At 44.3% G+C, this 23344-nt stretch overlaps 1 long non-coding RNA gene across 1 annotated transcript; it reads left to right on the top strand.

Moving 5' to 3' along the window:
- Positions 1-15: 15 nt before the first annotated feature.
- LOC135545177 (uncharacterized) lies at positions 16-23173 on the top strand. The gene is made up of 3 exons (XR_010456416.1): positions 16-100; positions 22439-22564; positions 22993-23173. It is a non-coding gene; the product is annotated as an uncharacterized LOC135545177 (long non-coding RNA).
- The last annotated feature ends 171 nt before the right edge of the window (positions 23174-23344 follow it).

Genomic DNA, 23344 nt, shown 5'->3' with positions numbered 1-23344 from the left:
TGAGCAGTGTTTCCTGGCACGCTGAGGCACTGTGCACTCTGAACAGCTGACCATGCAGGAACTAGGGGGAACAGAGGGGGAACCTGCTGATTTACACTGGGTGAGTTAATGAAAACATTGTCATGGCTTTTGCAAAGACGTTTCAGGGCTTGTCTGAAATGCACACTTTCTTTCCCTGAAACACACACTCCTTCCCTGAAAGACCATCTAGCTTTTTTGAGTTGAGGGAATATTAGGAAATGGAAATGCAGATGTTTGATTTAAATTGAGAATGGGGGTCTTCTGTAGCTTGCTTGGTAGAACATAGCGCTTGCAATGCCAGGATAGTGGGTTTAATTCCCGGGACCACCCATTCGTAAAATGTATGCTTGCATGACTAAGTCGCTTTGCATAAAAACTAAATGGCATATATATAACACACAATCCCTGACCTCCCTGTTTTGTACACACTCCCTTTCCATGGCCTCCCTGTTTCGTAGTGCTAGCTAACCCCCATGAGTTTTGTCTGGGCGGTACAAGTGAGGTGAAACATGGCTGGTGGTGCTACTGCTAGGCTCATGGGCTCACTTACCACAGTAAACCTTTCTATACCCCCCCCCCCTGCTTCCTCTAGCTCTGCCTCTGGGCTGCTGGGAGGCATTCACTGCTGTGGATCCAGACTAACACTAATTAACAATACACTGTCTGTGCATAGATGTGTTTAGTTCAAGACCGGGTAAAACATTACTAACCAGATGAATGTGTTGCTGTATTAAATGTATAGCCAGTGTCATGACCCAAGGTGTCATACAAAGGCTTTCCTTTGAATATAGGGGATTTGTTTTTCCATTTATCCAGAGGTGTCTAAAACTGAATTTTTTTCTTTGCCCTTTCCCGGCCATAATGGGGATAAAGCGTTACTATGGTAACCAAAGCACTCAGGTACAATTCATCATTGTGGGCCCATAGAAGCCCATTCTACTACAAAAGCAGTGAAGGTTCCAGCAAAAGAAACGCTGAGGCACGACTCATGAAATCCGTTTTAGGTAGCGAAGGCTTTTCTTTCATGGATTCAATAAATGCAATGAATTTACTGACAGTCATAAACACATGAATATCTTTCTGCATACACCTTGATATTCTCCCTGTGCCAGAGCTCTTCTGTTTTTATAGAGGAAAAGGGATTTTCCACTTCATAGCTTCTTATCTGACTCTCTCCCTTCTCCCCGTAATTATAATTAGGGAATTGATAATGCCTTCAAATGTTAATCTCTATCGTATAATCAGTGGCACTCAGGGGAGACAATGACATAAAACACCCAAAATAACAGCAGCTCTGTGAAACCGGATCTCTCCCAGATTCCCCATTCGCCATAATTACCTGAAGTTTAGCAGTGGTGGCTGGCATGGCAATCAATGCACGCCTCTGATGGGGACACGTTTAAATGGAATCGGATGAATAATGGATAGCGTTTGATATTGTGGCATGAGGACACAGGCATTTCTGAGTGCTGCAGGCTTCCCTCTCTCCTTTCTGCTGTGCAAGCAGAGCCTCGGAGTGGCACAATATATATGTATAATCTGACTTTAACAACGAACCCAGAGGAAAGAGGTCTATTATCCAAGGCTGGCTGTGGGAAATTCTCATTTTTTGGGGGGGGGGGGGTGGAAAGGGGATTGATGGGGAGATCCAATGAGTTTGGTTCATGTATCAGAGACGAGGCCTAACCTTTGAGATACCTCTGCACCTCCATGCTCCTCACTCGTTGAGTCCACTGACAGGTAGACAGAGAGATGTTGTCAGTGAGGAAGGAAGGAAAGGGACGGGTGGCGTAGAAGCAGCTGAACAAGGATTTCTACAAGGTTCAGATCAATGGAAGAGTTCGGGACCATCTTTACAGGTGGCACGGCCCCCGTCCAAGCTTTCCCTTCACCGGGGAGAAGCCCACATACAGAACACAAAGTTTGACTGAAGGGAACACTCTTTCTGAGCTCAGACTTCTATCATCTGAGGATCCTGACACGAACACCCCCAAAACATCTTAGTTAACAGACCCTGGACATAGTGATGGAGAGATATGGGTCTGTCTTGTAAGCTTCCATCATATGCTTCACTAAATGTGCCAAAAGACCCTTCACTACTGTATTTGCCAGAAAGGTTGCTTTGGGTTAGCTGTACATCCTCCAGCGCTGCTTGTTACTGAATGTGGTTCTATTTAACCAGAACTGACCATTAACTGGGTTAGTTCTCTGCTGTGTCATTCTGGAGCTCCATATAATGTGGTGGGGAATAACACACCTTGAAGCATCACACAGACTTGTAGCACCCAGTTGGACTACTTCACATTAGATATTGTGCTTGCACACATTAGTTTCATTTAGTCACTCAGTGTTTCACACATTCAGGTACTGTATCCATATAGACACTTACACACCTTGTGTTAGCAGACACATGGTGAGACCCGCAGTAGCTCTGCACATTCGGCAGTCTGGTGAGCTGATCAGTATGCTCAGTACTGCTAACACAGCTAGCTAATCATATGACGGAAGATACTGACATGTAATCACAGTGACCTTGGTGACTTGGTGACTCAGAATGTTTGGCACATGGATGATGCTTGGAGCGTTCCAGGTAGCCTCCGTCACACTGCCTCCCTGGCATGCTTATCTCACTGCTCCCGCTTGTTTGACATGGATGATGCTTGGAGCGTTCCAGGTAGCCTCCGTCACACTGCCTCCCTGGCATGCTTATCTCACTGCTCCCGCTTGTTTGACATGGATGATGCTTGGAGCGTTCCAGGTAGCCTCCGTCACACTGCCTCCCTGGCATGCTTATCTCACTGCTCCCGCTTGTTTTACATGGATGATGCTTGGAGCGTTCCAGGTAGCCTCCGTCACACTGCCTCCCTGGCATGCTTATCTCACTGCTCCCGCTTGTTTTACATGGATGATGCTTGGAGCGTTCCAGGTAGCCTCCGTCACACTGCCTCCCTGGCATGCTTATCTCACTGCTCCCGCTTGTTTTACATGGATGATGCTTGGAGCGTTCCAGGTAGCCTCCGTCACACTGCCTCCCTGGCATGCTTATCTCACTGCTCCCGCTTGTTTTACATGGATGATGCTTGGAGCGTTCCAGGTAGCCTCCGTCACACTGCCTCCCTGGCATGCTTATCTCACTGCTCCCGCTTGTTTGACATGGATGATGCTTGGAGCGTTCCAGGTAGCCTCCGTCACACTGCCTCCCTGGCATGCTTATCTCACTGCTCCCGCTTGTTTGACATGGATGATGCTTGGAGCGTTCCAGGTAGCCTCCGTCACACTGCCTCCCTGGCATGCTTATCTCACTGCTCCCGCTTGTTTTACAGGAAGCAATCAATACATTCGAAATGTCACGTAATCCATCTCCCAACAGCCCAGACTGCTAAATTGGGACGTTTAGTTTCCCACCTGAGGGGTCAACAGAGAAATCAATGTTCCAGTACAGGTAGTTGCTGCACTGTATTTTCAACAACATCAAAAGCTCGAAGATCAGAATCGTGCTCGCATTCAAAGTATTTTTTCAGATTTATTCTCAAGGTCCATACTTGGCCATTGTTCTTGTTGGAGAAGTAATCTTTTCCTCTGCAGCGACTGAAAATTAGCGGGGTTGGTTGGGTAATCCTTTATGTTACATGCCAAGAGCATTCAGAGCAGAGTCTTTCTCTCCCTGAGCGATGACACTGGCTCTATTTCCCTGGAGGAGGCGGGGGGGGGGGTTGAATGCTGGGCAGAAGCAAGCATGACTAGGGTGCTCTCCACCAATACACTGTCTATTAACGTTTTAATCAATATGGATTGAGTATGAATTTCCATTGAAATAACTGAATTCAAATGAATGCAGAAAATGCTGTCTTTGTGGCACTCGGGCTACTTTCCAACTCTAAATTAAATCAAGTGTAATTATTCACACAATGTGGAGGAAGAGTGGGCTGTGTTGGAAATGGAGGCAGCTCTGTGGCTCTTCTCAACATTGATCTACAGTATAAGACACAGTCAGTTGCCAATTGACAGAGACATTCTTTATCAACTCATTGAAACAGTGTGAGGACGAGCTGTCCTTTAAAACACACAGTACTGCAGACAATTAGGTGGCTGCGTCCATATCATGGCCCACCACTGTGAGAGATCAGACTCTTCATTACTGCAGTTTATCATTGTTTATATCCTGAAGTATGTATTTTGTATGAAAGCCCTCCCCTGTCTTGGACATGAAATATTAATTCCTTCTCCCTCAGGGGAAATCTGGAGAGGAGAGGAGAGAAATCCCCTCCCCTGCTTCTGGGGTTTGTATGTTTTATTTTCTCCTTGATCTTGCAGTTAATCTTCCTCGACACCTGAGTTTGTTTGTGCTTTATTCTTCCATGTGAAGGACATGGAGACGGTTTGACTGAGGGAGGGAGAGGAGAGGAGAGGAGAGGAGAGGAGAGGAGAGGAGAGGAGAGGAGAGGAGAGGAGAGGAGAGGAGAGGAGAGGAGAGGAGAGGAGAGGGGTCGGTCCCCTGAGGCTCGGGGTGAAGCCTCCCAGAGCTCTGTGTCACAAGCCATTAGTGCTCCTAAGGCTCCCATGATGCTCCATAACATGCAGGGGCACCGGTGGCTGTCTGGAGGTTAGGCCGCTGGGCAGAAACATCTTCAGGTTGATTTGAAAAATGGATGCGTGTGTAAGGCAGCTGAGCACAGAGCCCATCCAACCCAATTGCCATAGGATGCTTTGTCCGATTCCTTCTTGTTGTTCAAAGTCGTTATTTCATCTTTTCATCATTGTTGGGAGGGGATGATATCGAAACTGCCTAAATTGGGCTGAAGCCCCATATCCTTTCTACTGTAAATCTTGTCATCATTGGGATTTTGGGCACTTCCTTCATGAGGGGTTTGTTTAACTCCCTACCCCAGGTCTTCAATAGCTTCACTAAAACGTGCACGATCCTGGCCCACACGGCCCCTCACCACCGTGCTGCTACCAGTCTCTGATTAAGAGAATGGTGCACTTGTCAGATCTACCCAATCTTCTTCCCTCCTGTTCCATCTACAGTGTCTGGAGAATTCATGTTGAGAAGGGAAACACTACTTGAGGCTTGGATCAGGTGACCCAGAACTGATCTTATCTACACCACAACTGACTGTGAGAGGAACCACTGAGAGATCATTCAGTGAGGGAGCAGTCAACACCTGTCAGCCCTGCAACGGCCGCAAGTCAAACCCATACTGCTGAGGGGAGGAAGGATCATAATAATGGCCGGAGCAAATGGAATGACATCAAACACATGGAAACCAAAACCATGTGTTTGATGTATTTAATAGCATTCCATGAATACTGCTCCATCCATTACCACGAGCCTGTCCTCCCTAATTAAGGTGCCACCAACCTCCTATAACTCTACATATTTCTTCTTCTCATATTTCAGAAACGGGATGCAGTAAAAGTGAAAGAGCATTGGCAGTGATGAATTAAGTAATAGAAAGATTGATTAACCAACCAATAAATGACTTCTAGAAGTCAAAATGGGCAACAGGTAGCCTAGTGGTTAGAGCGTTGGGCTTGTAACCGAAAGGTTGCAAGATCGAATCCCTGGGCTTACAAGGTAAAAAATCTGTCGTTCTGCCCCTGAACAAGGCTCTGTTACTAGGCTGTCATTGAAAATAAGAATTTGTTCTTAACTGACTTACCTAGTTAAATAAATAGACAATCACACACGCACAATATTTGAGAGATTCATTGTTCAGATTGATGCATGTATCAGATTCAAATTATTTTAATGAAGAACAAAAAGCTCCATCTAGAGAGCCTTAATGACCGGGGGTCTTTGTGCACATTCTGTGACGCTCAAATCTTAATTAGAACTAATGTGTTTTGATGCAATTACAATGGCTATTGTCACCCTGGGACATCATCTGCTGTCTCCTGTCATAAAGCTGACTGTCTGGAATCTGGGAACACACGTTCCCCAAACAGAAAGCCGGTCTTTTAGGACTGTCACCGTCCTGGTGCTGAGTACTGCCGGCCCGACGGGCCCATAAACAGAAGCAGCATCTAGCATCAGCCGGGAGCGAGGCAGCAGCAACGTGATGGATGGCTGCAGGAGGGCCGCCTTCCTTTTGTGCCTGCGGCGCCTAGTCACTGAGGATTAAAACATTCATCAAATTAATGCCCAAGTGTCATAAGAGCCAGGGGAGCTGAGCACTGTTCGTTAAGGAAGAAACACAGTGATAAGCAGAGACAAACCAAAAGGAGGAGGGGCAAACAGAAAGAGGAGGCAGCAGCAGAGATGCAGTGCAGCTATTGTGCTGCAGAGAGACAGAGAGAGCAGCCAGTTTGATTACCCCTGCCATCTTTTAAAGAGAGATGGGCAAAAGCTAGCTCTATTTGCACACTGGCTCCCCTCCACTGTTGGCGTGGCTATAGCCAGATCGATAGAGTCATGAAGATCATAAACAACAGATAAAGATCGCCTCCTACCCAAAGAACAACAAGCTCCAAAGCAGCCATAAATTGATTCCACAATTCTGTTCCTCAGATAGAATATTGTTTGGGTGTAGATCAAAGCAGATTCACTCAGCCTCCCCTTGTTTGTTTATGTTGTTCTCGGTGTGTCGTCATGACGCTAGCTGGGATGTGTTGTTCTCGGTGTGTAGTCATTACGCTAGCTGGAATGTGTTGTTCTCTGTGTGTAGTCATTACTTTAGCTGGGATGTGTTGTTCTCTGTGAGTAGTCATTACGCTAGCTGGGATGTGTTGTTCTCTGTGTGTAGTCATTACGCTAGCTGGGATGTGTTGTTCTCTGTGTGTAGTCATTACGCAAGCTGGGATGTGTTGTTCTCTGTGTGAAGTCATTACGCAAGCTGGGATGTGTTGTTCTCGGTGTGTAGTCATTACGCTAGCTGGGATGTGTTGTTCTCGGTGTGTAGTCATTACGCAAGCTGGGATGTGTTGTTCTCTGTGAGTAGTCATTATGCTAGCTGGGATGTGTTGTTCTCTGTGTGTAGTCATTACGCTAGCTGGGATGTGTTGTTCTCTGTGTGTAGTCATTACGCTAGCTGGGATGTGTTGTTCTCTGTGTGTAGTCATTACTTTAGCTGGGATGTGTTGTTCTCTGTGAGTAGTCATTACGCTAGCTGGAATGTGTTGTTCTCTGTGAGTAGTCATTATGCTAGCTGGGATGTGCTGTTCATTATGTAATGTGAGGAGCTCAGGGCTCTGCTCTGCTAGCAGGAAGGAGCCATGCCAGCAGGTGGTGGGAAACCAGGCTGAATGGAGCTGCAGCGAGCCTTTAAATCCAGCAGGAGCCAAGGTAGCTACCACAGCAAAGATTAAAACAGAAATAGGGATTAAAACTCTCTTCCCTATGCACTTGAGCACAGCAAAAAACCTACTGGTGTGTAGTTTGATTTGATTTGACTGGTGTGCGTCAGAACAGAAAAGCTACACATCTTACTATTAATTTATTTTGAGGCCTGCCGTTGGAAAACGTAAAACACAGTCTGGCGAGTGACCATTACACGTATTTTGAGGAGATAAGAGTTACCAAGGCGTAACATCACCTGTAAGCGTTATTCAATATAAAAGTGCACCGTCTACGATGTCATGAGGAAACCACCTATGAGATATCTACCGTGAATGAGAACTCTTACATACACAGGTTAAATGAGTGTGTGTGTGTGTGTGTATATGTCTGTGTGTGTGCATGCGTTACTCTTCATTAGACGGGGCTGACAACATATCCACCCCACCAGGAGGCCTTGTGGAGTTGAGGAGAGTAAAGGTGCCTTCTTGACTCTGCTACTGCTGCTGTCTTCTGGAACCTATACCCACAGTGCCTCAGGAGTATCCAAATCATTATCAACTGACAAGAGTGTTGACCTTCGACCTAAGCCATATTCATAAGACCTCTGTTGTACTTAATTAATGACCTGAATACATGAATTGTGGGGAGATGTAGCAGCGTATAGGACCCAGGATCCCTCAGCTCTCCTGGCAGCAGGGCTCATAGTGAGACTTTTTGCTGTGAAAGAGGTTAATCTTCCTGTCAGCTGCTTACAAAAGGCAGAACTTGTCCTGGAACAGTATGGCATCAACCTACGTTTCGGCTAAATATAGTCAGGACGGGCCTGAAATGTAGTTCAATTAGCTGGTTTTAGACCCAGTAACACCCCAGGGTCTTCATATATTCCAGATGTGAAGAAGACATTGCGGATAATAGCTTTTGTCACGTATTTACTGAAATACATTGTTGACAGTCTTTGCTTTGCAGTAAGAATTATGAGCAAGCTACATATTCACTGTGCGTTTATAGCGTCCAACAACCTTGTTGATGTCTATCCCCACTCATTCCTCATTCCCTTTATGCGTTGCCGATCCATCACTGTGTTTTCCTCTACATCTTTCTCAGTGTGGACACCATGTTGGTTATCAGCATGTCAGTCGCCCCAGGGCAGTTCACCAGTCAATCTGTTTAATCTCTCTATCATGTCACAAGCTGCTTTTGGCTGGGCCTCATTTTGTTCCCCATGAACTATGCATGTTAGTAGAAGATATATACTATAGCTGTGGATGGGATCTACGTGATCCACCAGGTCCAGCTGGGGAGATCTATCTGGGTGTTCAGCTATAAGAGGATGACTGCTTAACTAGACAGCTCTTACCCCCCCTTCTCTCTATTGATCTGTCTCTCTCTCTCTTTCTCTTTTGCTCTCTGTCTACACCCATTTCACTTCTCAACTCCATCTCTGTCTCTCTCCATCTCCATCTTCCTCTTCCTTTTGTCTCTATGTCTCTCTCCATCTTCCTCCTCCTTTTGTCTCTCTGTGTCTCTCTCTCTATATAAGAGTACAGGAATACAGTCTTGAGCTGTGGAATAGGGGTGAGGGGTGAAGTCATTGAGCGAAAGGAGATACTTAGAACCTGATAAAAGGTGTAATTACATGCTGTGCCATGGCCGCTGTTGACAAACCTCTGTTTATTGATGTTAAGGCCTGTGAAATTGTTTTCATTAGGCTAATTATTCAGAGCAGTGTTTTGCTAATTTGATTTGAAAAGCACAGTAGCTTATATTGCTGCAGTATGAATGCAGCTTTCCTCTCAAGAAAACCACTATGGTTTTGTCCAGAATGCCACCTACAGGTACAGCTGAAGTCGTAAGTTTACATACACTTAGGTTGGAGTCATTAAAGTTCATTTTCAAACCACTCCACAAATTTATTGTTAACAAACTATAGTTTTGACAAGTCGGTTAGGACATCTACTTTGTGCGTGACACAAGTAATTTTTCCAACAATTGTTTACAGACAGATTATTTCCCTTTTAATTCACTGTATCACAATTCCATTGGGTCAAAAGTTTACATACACTACGTTGACTGTGCCTTTAAACAACTTGGAAACTTCCAGAAAAGGATGTCATGGCTTTAGAAGCTTCTGATAGGCTAATTGACATCATTTGAGTCAATTGGAGGTGTACCTGTGGATGTATTTCAAGGCTTACCTTTAAACTCAGTGCCTCTTTGCTTGACATCATGGGAAAATCAAAAGGAATCAGCCAAGACCTCGGAAAAAAATTGTAGACCTCCACAAGTCTGGTTCATCCTTGGGAGCAATTTCCAAATGCCTGAAGGTACCACATTCATCTGTACAGACAATTGTACGCAAGTATAAACACCATGGGACCAGAAAGCCATCATTACCGCTCAAGGAGGAGCGCTCTGTCTCCTAGAGATGAACATACTTTGGTTGCGAAAAGTGCAAATCAATCCCAGAACAACAGCAAAGGACCGTGTGAAGATGCTGGAGGAAACAGGTACAAAAGTATCTATATCCACAGTAAAATGAGTCCTATATTGACAGAACCTGAAAGACTGAAGAAGCCACTGCTCCAAAACTGCCCAAAAAAAGCCAGACTACGGTTTGCAGCTGCACATGGGGACAAAGATCATACTTTTTGGAGGAATGTCCTCTGGTCTGATGAAACAGAAAAAGAACTGTATGGCCTGAAGGACCATCGTTATGTTTGGAGGGAAAAGGGGGAGGCTTGCAAGCCAAAGAACACTATCCCAAATGTGATGCATGGGTCTGGACTGGTGCACTTCAGAAAATAGATAGCATCATGAGGAAAGGAAAATTATGTGGACATATTGAAGCAACATCTCAAGACATCAGTAAGGAAGTTAAAGCTTGGATGACATTGTCCATTTGGGTCAGTGTCCATTTGGGTCTTCCAAATGGACAACAACCCCAAGCATACTTCCAAAGTTGTGGCAAAATGGCTTAAGGACAACAAAGTCAAGGTATTGGAGTGGCCATCATGGCCATCACAAAGCCCTGACCTCAATCCTATAGAAAATGTGTGGGCAGAACTGAAAAAGTGTGTGCGAGCAAAGAGGCCTACAAACCTGACTCAATTACACCAGCTCTGTCATGAGGAATGGGCCAGAATTCACCCAATTTATTGTGGGAAGCTTGTGGAAGGTTACCCGAAATGTTTGAACCGAACAATTTAAAGGCAATGCTACCTAATACTATTTGAGTGTACTTAAACTTCAGGCCCACTGAGAATGTAATGGAAATAAATAGAAGCTGAAATAAATAATTCTCTGTTCTATTATTCTGTCATTTCACATTCTTAAAATAAAGTGCTGATCCTAACTGACCAAAGACTGAGAATCTTTACTAGGTCAGGAATTGTGAAGAACTGAGATTAATTGTATTTGGCTAAGGTGTATGTAAACTTCCAACTTCAACTGTATATAGATCTATGGAGGTATACAGGAACACATTGAGGCTGTTAGATTAAATATACAGTGCCTTGCGAAAGTATTCGGCCCCCTTGAACTTTTCAACCTTTTGCAAGCCACTCTATATACAGTATTTAGAGTCTACAACATAAAAGTGTCTAAGTTATTGACAGGATCCTTGTTCCCCCTATGATGGAGTCTTCCTGGATTGTTGGTCTTAACCACATCCACTGCCCACAGGTACTGAAGAGGAATGAGTTCTCTGCTCCAGAACCCAGTCCACCTGAGACAGATATCCCCAGCCATTTCAGACGACATCCAATGAATGCAGAACTCAGTGACTCAGTTACTTAACTTAAGCAAGTGTGCATTTCATGGGTGGCACTATCAAATCAAACTATATTTGTCACATGCTTCATAAACAACAGGTGTAGACTAACAGTGAAATGCTTGCTTACGGGTCATTCGCAACAACGCAGAGAAAAAAAAAGAGAAATAATAGAAAACTAATAACACAAGGAATAAATCCACAATGAGTAATGATTGGATATATACATGGGGTGCCATTACCAGTGGATGTACAGGGATACAAGGTAGCTGAGGTAGCTATGAACATATACAGTAGGTAGGGATAAAGTGACTGGGCAACAGGGTATATAATAAACGTTAGCAGCAGTGTGAGTGATGATTCAAAACAGTCAAGGATCAATGCAGATGTTCCAGGTAGCTATATGGTTAACTGTTGAGCAGTCTTAAGGCTTGGGGGTAGAAGCTGTTCAAAATCAAAACAAATGTATTTATAAAGTCCTTCTTACACCAGCTGATATCTCAAAGTGCTGTACAGAAACCCAGCCGAAACCCCCAAACAGCAAGCAATGCAGGTATAGAAGCACGGTGGCTAGGAAAAACTCAGGGTCCTCTTGGTTCCGGGTAGCTATATAGTTAACTGTTGAGCAGTCTTAAGGTTTGGTGGTAGATGCTGTTCAGGGTCCTGTTGGTTCCAGACTTGGTTTATCGGTATCGCTTGCTGTGCCGTAGCAGAAAGAACAGTCTATGACTTAGGATGCAATTTTGGCCATTTTTAGGGCCTTCCTCTGACACTATATATTTCTTAGTTTGGGGTCGACTGGATCGGACAGAGTAACCTCTTAGCCTACATAGCAGTAGAAACTTGTCTCTGTGTTGTGGGTCCATATTAAATAAGAATGAATGTTGCAATAGAGGCACAAGACTACAAATGCCAGCCCTGGTCATGTCATTAGTCATCCACCAGCATGATTCAATCAGAAGCTGATACCTCTTACCCTTGGTAGTCCTGTAGAGAGCACACTTGTTTTAGTGCAATCCTTCATTTTGTGTCAGTGAAATGTGCTAGAATGAATGAGGTGAGTTTCAGGACTGGGTTTCATGGTAAATTGGTCTCTTGTGAGATAGCTTTGTTTGTTTTTTAGGAGCCTGGCTGCTAGTCAGCATGATAAACGGATTTCCGGGCTGGCAATGCACCTGAGAGGAACACACTGCTCCCCGACTACCTAATGTGCCATGTGCTTATCACCAACATGTATGTATGTTCAATTAAAGCCAAGGTGTACTTCACTCTTTCCTATGTCAGTTTGTTCTTAATATACCAAGCAGGTGTTGTGTTCCAACTCATTGTGTGGTTAAGAAGAGCTAAACTCATTGTGTTGCCATTAGAAAAGGTCACTTAGTCAGTGACAGTCGAGACATTTAAATTCTGGCTTCCATACAGACGTTCAGTCCAAAAGGAGGACTGGGGAGGGAGGGGAGTGGGACACACTTTAGTATTCCATAACAGCCTAGGACATTGGGGCCCTTGAAACGGAACAGAATATACGTTTTTTTCTTTCCCTGCTTGGCAGAAAAAGGGCCAAGTGAGCTGGTTTCATTAGTGTTTCTTTTTCTTTTAACTCAGCCAAAAGAGCAAAGATCAAAGCCTCAGAGGTAAGGGTTCTGCAGACAGATCAAGAGCTTAGCCGTCTGAGATGGGAAATTGTAACTTGGCTATTCCATTGCTCTTCTTCACAGAGAAGCGCACAAGGATTGTCAGGAGTGTCCTGAGCCTTATAGAATTCAGCAACCAAGGAGATAAATTGGACAAAATCTTAGCCCTTCAATCCCAAAGTGTCTTCAATGATCTCTCTGTCACTTTCAACTATTCACATTTCTACTTAAACCATGAAAGATTATTGATTTTTTTATTTGTAATATCAAGCTATGCTCCATTTAACATTGATAAGGATGCCTAATACCACTGGTCTGTCTGATGCAGCAGGTGTACTATTCACCTAACCCTATGGACTGAGCCTAATAGCATAGCATCCACAAGCCTGGCTCTAGTGAGTTCAAGTCTCCCAGCCAAGACCAGTCACTCAAATGGCACTCAGCTTTCATTGAGTGCTGTGAGTAATTCATTCAAACACCGGCTTGTTTGTGCCCAGATTATCCACTGCATTCAGAAGCCAGAGAGAGACCCATTTCTTTCCACATGCCCACACAGAATGGAGGGGAGCTTTTTACACTAACGCACAATGCAGTAATCAAATATAATAACACACAGCAATCTTGTGCGATTTCCTCAGGGAAGCTTATTAAGATTAATGTTTTTATTTCCCAGGCTCAAACTTCAACCAGGCTCTCTTTTTTCACTGTAATTTGATTTACCCCAATTCCTCTGGGGAGACTGTGTCATTTAGAATACGCACACACACGTACACAAGCACATGCCATGTACTGTGAGAAGGCATTCAAGGCTTCCCTGCTCTTTCAGTGAAACAGTACAATGCATCCAAATTCCTTGACTTCATAGTCTGTATTTGTAGCTAAATGACTTAATTTGTGTAAAGAATCCCTTTAAAGTACACTTTTCATTAAAAAGGAAGAAACTCGATCTTCAGGCTACAGACATAGTACGTGGTTTAAGTAGAGGCATTACTTATTTTTCACCTTTATTTAACCAGGTAGGCTAGTTGAGAACAAGTTCTCATTTACAACTGCGACCTGGCCAAGATAAAGCAAAGCAGTGCCACACAAACAACACAGAGTTACACATGGAATAAACAAACATACAGTCAATAACACAATAGAAAAAAAGTCTATATGCAGTGTGTGCAAATGAGGTAAGATAAGGGAGGTAAGACAATAAATAGGAGGTGAAATAATTACAATTTAGCAATTAAACACTGGAGTGATAGATGTGCAGAAGATGAATGTGCAAGTAGAGATACTGGGGTCTAAAGAGCAACAACAACAAAAATAACAGTATGGGGATGAGGTAGTTGCATGGGCTATTTACAAGATGGGCTATGTACAGGTACAGTGATATGTGAGCTGCTCTAACAGCTGGTGCTTAAATTTAGTGAGAGAGATATGAGTCTCTGTGATTTTCAGCTTCAGTGATTTTTGCAATTCGTTCCAGTCATTGGCAGCAGAGAACTGGAAGGAAAGGTGGCCAAAGGAGGAATTGGCTTTGGGGGTGACCAGTGAAATATACCTGCTGGAGTTTGTGCTATGGATGGGTGCTGCTATGGTGACCAGTGAGCTGAGATAAGGCGGGGTTTACCTAGCAAAGACTTATCCTTACCTGGAGCCAGTGGGTTTGGCGACAAATATGAAGCGAGGGCCAGCCAACGAGAGCATACAGGTCGCAGTGGTGGGTAGTATATGGGGCATTGGTGACAAAACGGAAGGCACTGTGATAGACTGCATCCAATTTGCAGAGTAGAGTGTTGGAGGCTATTTTGTAAATGACATTGCCGAAGTCAAGGATCAGTAGGATAGTCAGTTTTACTAGGGTATGTTTGGCAGCATGAGTGAAGGATGCTTTGTTGCGCTGTAGGAAGTCAATTCTAGATTTAAATTTGGGTTGGAGATGCTTAATGTGAGTCTGGAAGGAGAGTTTACAGTCTAACCAGACACCTAGGTATTTGAGGATGTCCACATATTCTAAGTCAGAACAGTCCAGAGTAGTGATGCTGGACGGGCGGGCAGATGTTGGTAGCGATCGGATGAAGAGTATGCATTTAGTTTTACTTGCATTTAAGAGCAGTTGGAGGCCACGGAATGAGAGTTGTATGGAATTGAAGCTCATCTGGAAGTTAGTTGACATGGTGTCCAAAGAAGGGCCAGAAGTATACCGAATGGTATCGTCTGCGTAGAGGTGGATCAGAGAATCACCAGCAGCAAGAGCGACGTCATTGATGTATACAGAGAAGTGAGTCGGCCCCCCTATAGAGACTACCAGAGGTCCGGACAACAGGCCCTCCGATTTGACACACTGAACTCTGTCTGAGAAGTAGTTGGTGAACCAGACGAGGCAATCATTTGAGAAACCAAGACTGTTGAGTCTGTCGAGTCGAAAGCCTTGGCCAGGTCTATGAATATATCTGCACAGTATTGTCTCTTATCGATGGAGGTTATGACATTGTTTAGGACCTTGAGTGTGGCTGAGGTGCACCCATGACCAGCTCGGAAAGCAGATTGCATAGCAGAGAAGGTAAGGCAACAAGTATGGCTTGTTTGATTATTTTGAAAAGTATCTAAGTTATTCTACAAAAGGCTATGAAACTCATCACCTTGGGAAACAGTTTATCACTAAATAAATCATTTCCAGTTGTTTCCAGTTCCAGTTGTTTCCAGTTCCAGTTCTCAAAGGGCCCCAGATGGTTTTATTGTGGATGGACCTTCTGTAGTGTATTCAACACAGATACTCGGTAATGTATTCAACACAGATATTCTTCATACAGTCAGGCAAATAGAGGTGGAGAAAAATATATACAATACCAGTCAAAAGTTTGGACACACCTACTCATTCCAGGGTTTTATTTTTACTATTTTCTACATTGTAGAATAATAGTGAAGACATCAAAACTATGAAATAGCACATATGGAATCATGTAATAACCAAACAAGTGTTAAATAAAGGTTAAATAAAATTAAAATAAACAAATCAAAATATATTTTATATTTGAGATTCTTCAAAGTAGCCACCCTTTGCCTTGATGACAGCTTTGCACACTCTTGGCATTCTCTCAACCAGCTTCATGAGGTAGTCACCTGGATTGCATTTCAATTACTGTAGTGCCTTGTTAAAAGCTCATTTGTGGAATTTCTTTCCTTCTTAATGCGTTTGAGCTAATCAGTTGTGTTGTGACAAGTTAGGGGTCGTATACAGAAGATAGCCCTATTTGGTAAAATATCAAGTACATATTATGGCAAGAACAGCTCAAATAAGCAAAGAGAAATGACAGGCCATCATTACTTTAAGACATGAAGGTCAGTCAATCTGAAAAATGTCAAGAACTTTGAAAGTTACTTCAAGTGCAGTTGTAAAAACCCATCAAGCGCTATGATGAAACTGACTCTCATGAGGACCACCACAGGAAAGGAAGAGGAAGGAAGACCCAGATTTATTTCTGCTGCAGAGGATAAGTTCATTAGAGTTACCAACTTCAGAAATTGCAGCCCAAATAAATGCTTCATAGAGTTCAAGTAACAGACACATCTCAACATCAACTGTTCAGAGGAGACTGCATGAATCAGGCCTTCATGGTCAAATTGCTGCAAAACAGCCACTACTAAAGGACACCAATAAGAAGAAGAAACTTGCTTGGGCCAATAAACACGAGCAATGGACATTAGATGAGTGGAAATCTGTCATAGGGTCCAAATTTGAGATTTTTGGGTTCCATTTTGGGTTCCAACCGCCGTGTCTTTGTGAGGCAGAGTAGGTGAACGGATAATGTTCGCATGTGTGGTTCCCGCTGTGAAGCATGGAGGAGGTGGTGTGATGTTGTGGGGGTGCTTTGCTGGTGACACTGTTTGTGATTTATTTAGAATTCAAGCCACACTTAACCAGCATGGCTACCACAGCATTCTGCAGCAATACGCCATCCCATCTGGTTTGCGCTTAGTGGGACTAACATAGCTCCTGGCTGTGTGAGGGCTATTTGATCAAGAAGGAGACCAATGGAGTGCTGCATCAGATGACCTGGCCTCCACAATCACCAGACCTCAACCCAATTGAGATGCTTTGGGATGAGTTGGAATACAGAGTGAAGGAAAAGCAGCCAACAAGTGTTCAGCGTATGTGGGAACTCCTTTAAGACTGTTGAAAAAGAATCCCAGGTGAAGTTGGCAGAGACAATTACAAGAGTGTGCAAAGCTGTCATAAAGGCAAAGTGTTGCTACATTAAAGAATCTAACATCTAAAATATATAGATATATAGATTTATATATTTAGTTTTATTTTATACTTTTTTGGTTACTATATGATTCCATATGTGTTATTTCATAGTGTTGATGTCTCACTATTATTTAGAAAATAGTACAAATAAAGAAAAACCCTTGAATGGGTAGGTGTGTCCAAACTTTTGACTGGTACTGTATATCTGAGCTAAAATGTCTCCCTCTATACCTCCGTCTCTCTATACAGTATATCCCTTCTCCCCCTTCCTCTCTCATTTTACCCCCATCTCTCTGCTCCCCCTCTTTCTCTGTGAGTCATGTTGGGAGGAGCAGAACAGCATCCTCAGACAAGGGACTATGTCATTATGCCATCTCCCCAGAGGAGGTCTGTGTCAGTAGGATGTATTTTTCCCATGCAGGGAGCAGGAATCTGGGCCATCATCTGCCACTCCATCAGAACTGGGGGGGCCACTATCAGGTCACGAGGGGGGGTCATGACAGAGTCTTGTCCTTGCGTCATAGGGGGGAGATAATAGAACAGCTGCACTGTGAGAGTCACCCCCCCCCCCCCCACTCCTGGGGTGCCATGCCTGCGCCCTCTCCCTACCCCCTGTAGTGATGGCAGACAACAGCAGATGCCAGCTCTCTCAGATGACCAATGCCCTTATTGTGTTAGGTTAGTGAAGAGGAGAGGAGAGCCCCTTACTGTGTTAGGTTACTAAGGAGGGGACATTACTTATTATCAAAGTCTACAGAGGAGAGACCGGAGCACCAGATCACTGCTCTTAATCGTAAAGGACACCAGGTCCTTACTGGGTTGGTTTCCAATAAGGCAACAAGACCAGCAAGGGTGATAGAAGCATCAAAAAAAGAGAAGTAGGAACTGCAAGAGGAACTGCAGCGCCCAAAAATACTTGATGTACCAATGCCATGGCACAAGTTTAAGCAATTAACGCTCAGTGTTCAAGAACAGAACATGTCACTGTAGTTGTGCATACTAATCAGTTGTGAGTAACTTGAATGAGGAATGAATTCACTGACAGACAGAGAGTGGTGGAGGTCAGCTGTTTTCCAAAGAGGCGTTTCCAGTGGTGATTTACAGCCTCAACAGGGAAAAGAAAGGCAGCTTTCCATCTGCACAGAGCATCCCCCAAATCTCTTAAATCATGCATAACCAATTCATTGTGCAGCCTGGGAAGTGTGTCTTCCACCCAGAGGCACAGGCAAGTCTCCAGTATGCATCAGCACAGTACATGGCAGCAGCCCCATAAACACAAAGCGCATTAGTGGCCCGCTCAACCTCACTGCACCGCATTCAGCTCAACAAACCCCACTGATTTCTGGGGGATCAAAGCCACCCAGGCATCCCAGTTAAAAGGTATGACACACGCCCACTCTGCAAATACAGGAGATGTATCTTTGTTGTTGGGCATATTCTCATTACGAGGGTTCTGTTTGGAGCGATGACACCGGGAGGTTAGGATCACAGTAAATGTCCCCGAACTGGGAAAAGCAACCCTGTATCATGACAAGACATATCATAGGCTTGCTCCCTGATGGGCATTTACAGGTGTGATATAACTACAACATGGCCTGTCTTTTAATTTATGGTGACACTGGAAGAGCATTAATTGACTCTCATGATGTGACTACATACAGTGACTAAACACATTCTGTTTATGGCTCTCTGAAAGTTCACCTCCCATGTGATGTTAGAGACATTGGTGGATGTGTTTATAGAAGAGCATACGTTAGCAAAAGTATTCTCATAAACCAGAGAGGAGAGGGTTTCTATCAACCAACTACCCCATAATCTGTTGTGAATAACTTTTCATCTCTTTTTCATAAGGGCCCTGATGAATCTTCATGCAATGGAAGACATCAGTAGACTGTGTTGGAACACTGAATATAATGGTTACTGGCACAAATAGGAAATGTTCAATGAATGCTATTTAATATAGAGTTCATTCTGCGGTCCAGTGAACCAAATCATAAAAAGCCAAGATAATAATCGCCTCTGATTTAATAGAACTGCCAGAGCGAGTTCATTAAAACGGACAAACTTGTATGCCAATATGCCAGAAGATGAACATTGATCACTGGTTTATTTCAAGGCCCTACGCTGCTGAACAAAGAGAAAAGACGCAATGGGGCTAGCAGTAGTGGGACAAACATAATTTCATGGACTTTCACTGCACGTTGGCCAGTGAATCTACATCTGCACAGTGCTGTGAGTCAGTCAGTTTGAGGCAGCCCCATTCCTGTTCCCCTCTCTAGTGTGCCTGAGTCACGGTTCCTAATCCCAGTGTGGAACTGCGCTCCCGTTTGTTACCTCATTCAGACTGGAGCCGGAGCATTATCGATGGCGTTCCTTCAGTCCCAGCAGGAGGGCAATATCAGGCTCGAGCACGTCTCCTCAACAGGAATAAACCATTGATTACAATGTGTAAATTCCATCTGGCGATGCAGCAGTTTGTGTTGCATTGGAATGTGAGGTGAATAGCAAGCAGAAGAGCTGAAGCCTTCGCCATCTTATTAAATCAGGTTGTTACTGTAATCTAAAATATGTCCTTGTTGGGATGAAATGCCATGTATCTCCGCAAACAGAAGATGTTGAGATACAGCGTGGTCACAAATATTCTTTAACACAAATAAACTTTCACAACATGAATCATTCAATGATTCAAGGGAAAGGGGATCTTCAAGCTGAATGCATATTTCTGAATGACAGTATAGGATATGGCCTCTTTCATTCCCCACATAGTCATCAAGCAATGTACCTTTAAGAAACTAGCATGCAGCACATCTAGCATCCCTGAACTGGAGGATAGAGGGAGCACTTAAGTTACTCATACAGGACACATTCATAGGCAGGGTGCTAAAAGCATCAAGCACTATGCTGGTGATATTCCCATGTACTCACAGCAGGTCAAATCAATATCACCTGGAGAGAAGCGGTTGTATTTGTCTCTGGCTGTGTGTGTCTTTTATACACACATCTTAGTTGGCTACATTGTTTAGTGTTTCAACATATTTATTCAAAAGAGGTTCCCTGTGCAGAGGCTGCCTGAGGGGCAATTAGCGATGCTGTTCCAGTGCCCCGATACCCTGGGGTAAATCCTCTCTCCACCAGGCTCATCTTGTTGCTGGTTTGATGTCCATCGCTAGTCATCTGAGGCTATTGGTTAAACTTGCTTAGTGCTGCTATAAGGTAAAAAAAAAAATGCAAGCTTAAATACGGCCTTAAATGTCTCTATGAGGAAACATTTCATAAAGCACTGCAAATTGGTGCCGGTTTTCTAGAATTCAAGAGCCTCCTCTTCCAATGGCTGATATTTGTGTGTGTGTGTGTGGGAGGGGGGGCTCTGCAGATCTACAAGTCTGATTCTCCGATTGAATTCATTTGAAATGTATTGCCTGCTCAGAATTACAAATTAATAATATATGGAGGAAGAAATTGATCCAACACGAAACAGAAAGAAAAAACAAGAATTCGTAAAGCGCCAGGTTTGGATTGGTTGTCGGAAGCATGTCTCTCCAGGTGTGACGAATGGCATGCATCGCTACAGTACCTAGATGTCACACACACTCCCATTTGAATGTCTTCACATGATGTTGTCTCTAAGGTTGATGGATGTACACTCAGCGGAACGGCAGAACACCACCACCTCCTGCTACCAGCCCACTCATTACCCAGACCCCTACGGAGGAGAACTATGTTTGTTGATGGCTGTGCTTTTTTTCTCTCTTTTCTTCATAAGGACTACGACTTCTCTCTCTCTCTCTCTCTCTCTCTCTCTCTCTCTCTCTCTCTCTCTCTCTCTCTCTCTCTCTCTCTCTCTCTCTCTCTCTCTCTCTCTCTCTCTCTCTCTCTCTCTCTCTCTCTCTCTCTCTCTCTCTCTCTCTCTCTCTCTCTCTCTCTCTCTCTCTCTCTCTCTCTCTCTCTCTCTCTCTCTCTCTCTCTCTCTCTCTCTCTCTCTCTCTCTCTCTCTCTCTCTCTCTCTCTCTCTCTCTCTCTCTCTCTCTCTCTCTCTCTCTCTCTCTCTCTCTCTCTCTCTCTCTCTCTCTCTCTCTCTGCAGAGGCTCACATGTAAATAGAAACTCAGATCCTGAGGTTGTGACAGAGCTGATGTTCTCCAGGTTGGTAGGAGAGAGACAGTGGCCCGCCTATCCATGAGCTCTCCCCATGCCAAGCCTGTGTGATGGATTGATGTGGAGACTGAGCATGAGATAGACAACAGGCTGCAGCGACAGAGGGTTGTGGAGGGGAAAGGGGAGGAGAGGGGGGAGGAGGGCATCAAGACTCACTGACTGCTGTGTAATTAAGGCTGTGCTAATGGCCACGGCTGTTGCTGTAGTGACAGAATACAGGATCAGTGGTCTGGGCAGCTCCCCTGGGGTCCATATGGAGCTCTCAGGTGCCTCATATTGGAGCAGCATGAACACGGTGGACGTGACCTGTCATTAGTGACCAATACAAAAACGAAAGAGCTCACACTCATTATTATAACAACACAACATCCAGGTATTCTAGATAAAGAAGGAATTACAACATATTATTTTCTAAACAACACACGCTTGTTCTCCAACAGTATAGGATATACATTCTGGTAATGATGGACAAAAGAAATGAATCAGCGCCAATTAGTTTCTGCTGACAAAATGGGTATTAGCCCGAATGCTGACACACCTTAGTGGATGGCAGTCAGTACCAGCCAACCGGTGCTAGCCTAAAAATGATATCTGTTGATGAAGTGTGGCAGCCCATATGGATGGGAAGAGTGGAAGTAAAAAGGGCATCAGGGAACATTTCTAAGCCCAACACAGCCAGTGCAGCACTGGGCCTGGCGGCCTAGGTCTGCTACCTGCAGGCCTAGGCACCTAGCACTGGGCCTGCCTCATGCCCATGGCTGGTCCCCCATCCCTGTCCTGGGAGCTAAACACACAGAGGGACCGGGCTCTGCCAGAGGACGCGGCTCATTTGTCAGCCATTAATTTTCCCCGGTGCAGAGCTAGAAGAGACAAAGCTCTATTAGCCAAGCGACAGACAGGCCAACACATTACTCATCAGTGAGGGGATTCATTACAGGGCCCTGGGCTGGGAGGGGCCTAATTGTGTGGGTCCTTATTTAACTGGCACAGCCATGGCAGAGCACAGCAGAGCACAATCAGACTGCAGTGTTTCCACCAAGATTTTTTCCGCAGTGGTGGCAAGGGTAGGGGGGGTGGGGGGGGTTGCATTGCTACTAGCATTAGCGCAATGATCCATCCACCTGACAGGTGTGACATATCATGAAGCTGATTAAACAGCATGATCATTACACAGGTGCACCTTGTGCTGGGGCAATAAAATTAATAACACAGATGTCTCAAGTTTTGAGGGAGCGTGCAATTGGCATGCTGACTGCAAGAATGTCCACCAGAGCTGTTTCCAGAGAATTTAATGTTAATTTCTGTACCATAAGCATCTTTCAATGTTTGTTTTTTTGGCAGTATGTCCAACCAGCCCCACAACTGCAAACCACATGTAACCATGCCAGTCCAGGACCTACACATCCAGCTTCTTTACCTGCGGGATCATCTGAGACCAGCTACCCGGACAGCTAATGAAACTGAGAAGTATTTCTGTCCCATTATCAGCAACCGTCACTCATGTGTTCCAATGGCATGTTGTGTTAGCTAATCCAAGTTTATAATTTTAAAAGGCTAACTGATCATTAGAAAACCATTTTGCAATTATGCTTGCACAGCTGAACAACTAGCCTTATTTATGTAATGTCTGCTTCCAACTCACACTCTCAAACACATAGATCCCCTGAACACAGCTCACTCTCCCAATCCCAATCACCTGTTCACACACCTGTATGTCATTATCACACACTATTTAGTTCAGTTCTTTGCACCCAATCATTATGAGGTATTGTTTGTTTTGTGACACGCTTCTATTCGGCGCGTTGGTTTGCCCAATAATTGACTCCTCCCGTGTATGATAGGTTTTGCCTGCCTCACTAACGATGCCTTTTGCCTCTTCCCTGCCTGTACTTTAGCCTATGGGTTTTCCTGTTATCAACCTATTGCCTGATCTCCCGGACAACGTTTCCCTGCCTGTACTGTTGCCTTTTTGGACCCCCTGTGTATGACCTTCTGGCTGTCCCTGGACCCAGCTACCTTCCTCCTACTGTGGTCCTTTACAAATAAAAACCTGGTGCACCCTGCACTTGAAACCAGCTCTCTGTCTCCCATCGTGTTCATTACACTTTAGACTAGTTGACTATCTGGAGCATCAGTATTTGTGGGTTCGATTACAGGCTCAAAATGGCCAGAAACAAAGAACTTTCTTCTGAAACTTGTCAGTCTATTCTTGTTATGAGAAATGAAGGCTATTCCATGCAAAACATT

This window comes from Oncorhynchus masou, chromosome 9 (assembly GCF_036934945.1).
Source record: "Oncorhynchus masou masou isolate Uvic2021 chromosome 9, UVic_Omas_1.1, whole genome shotgun sequence".
Lineage (NCBI taxonomy): Eukaryota > Metazoa > Chordata > Actinopteri > Salmoniformes > Salmonidae > Oncorhynchus > Oncorhynchus masou.
This window is presented reverse-complemented; position numbering and strand designations above follow the sequence as displayed.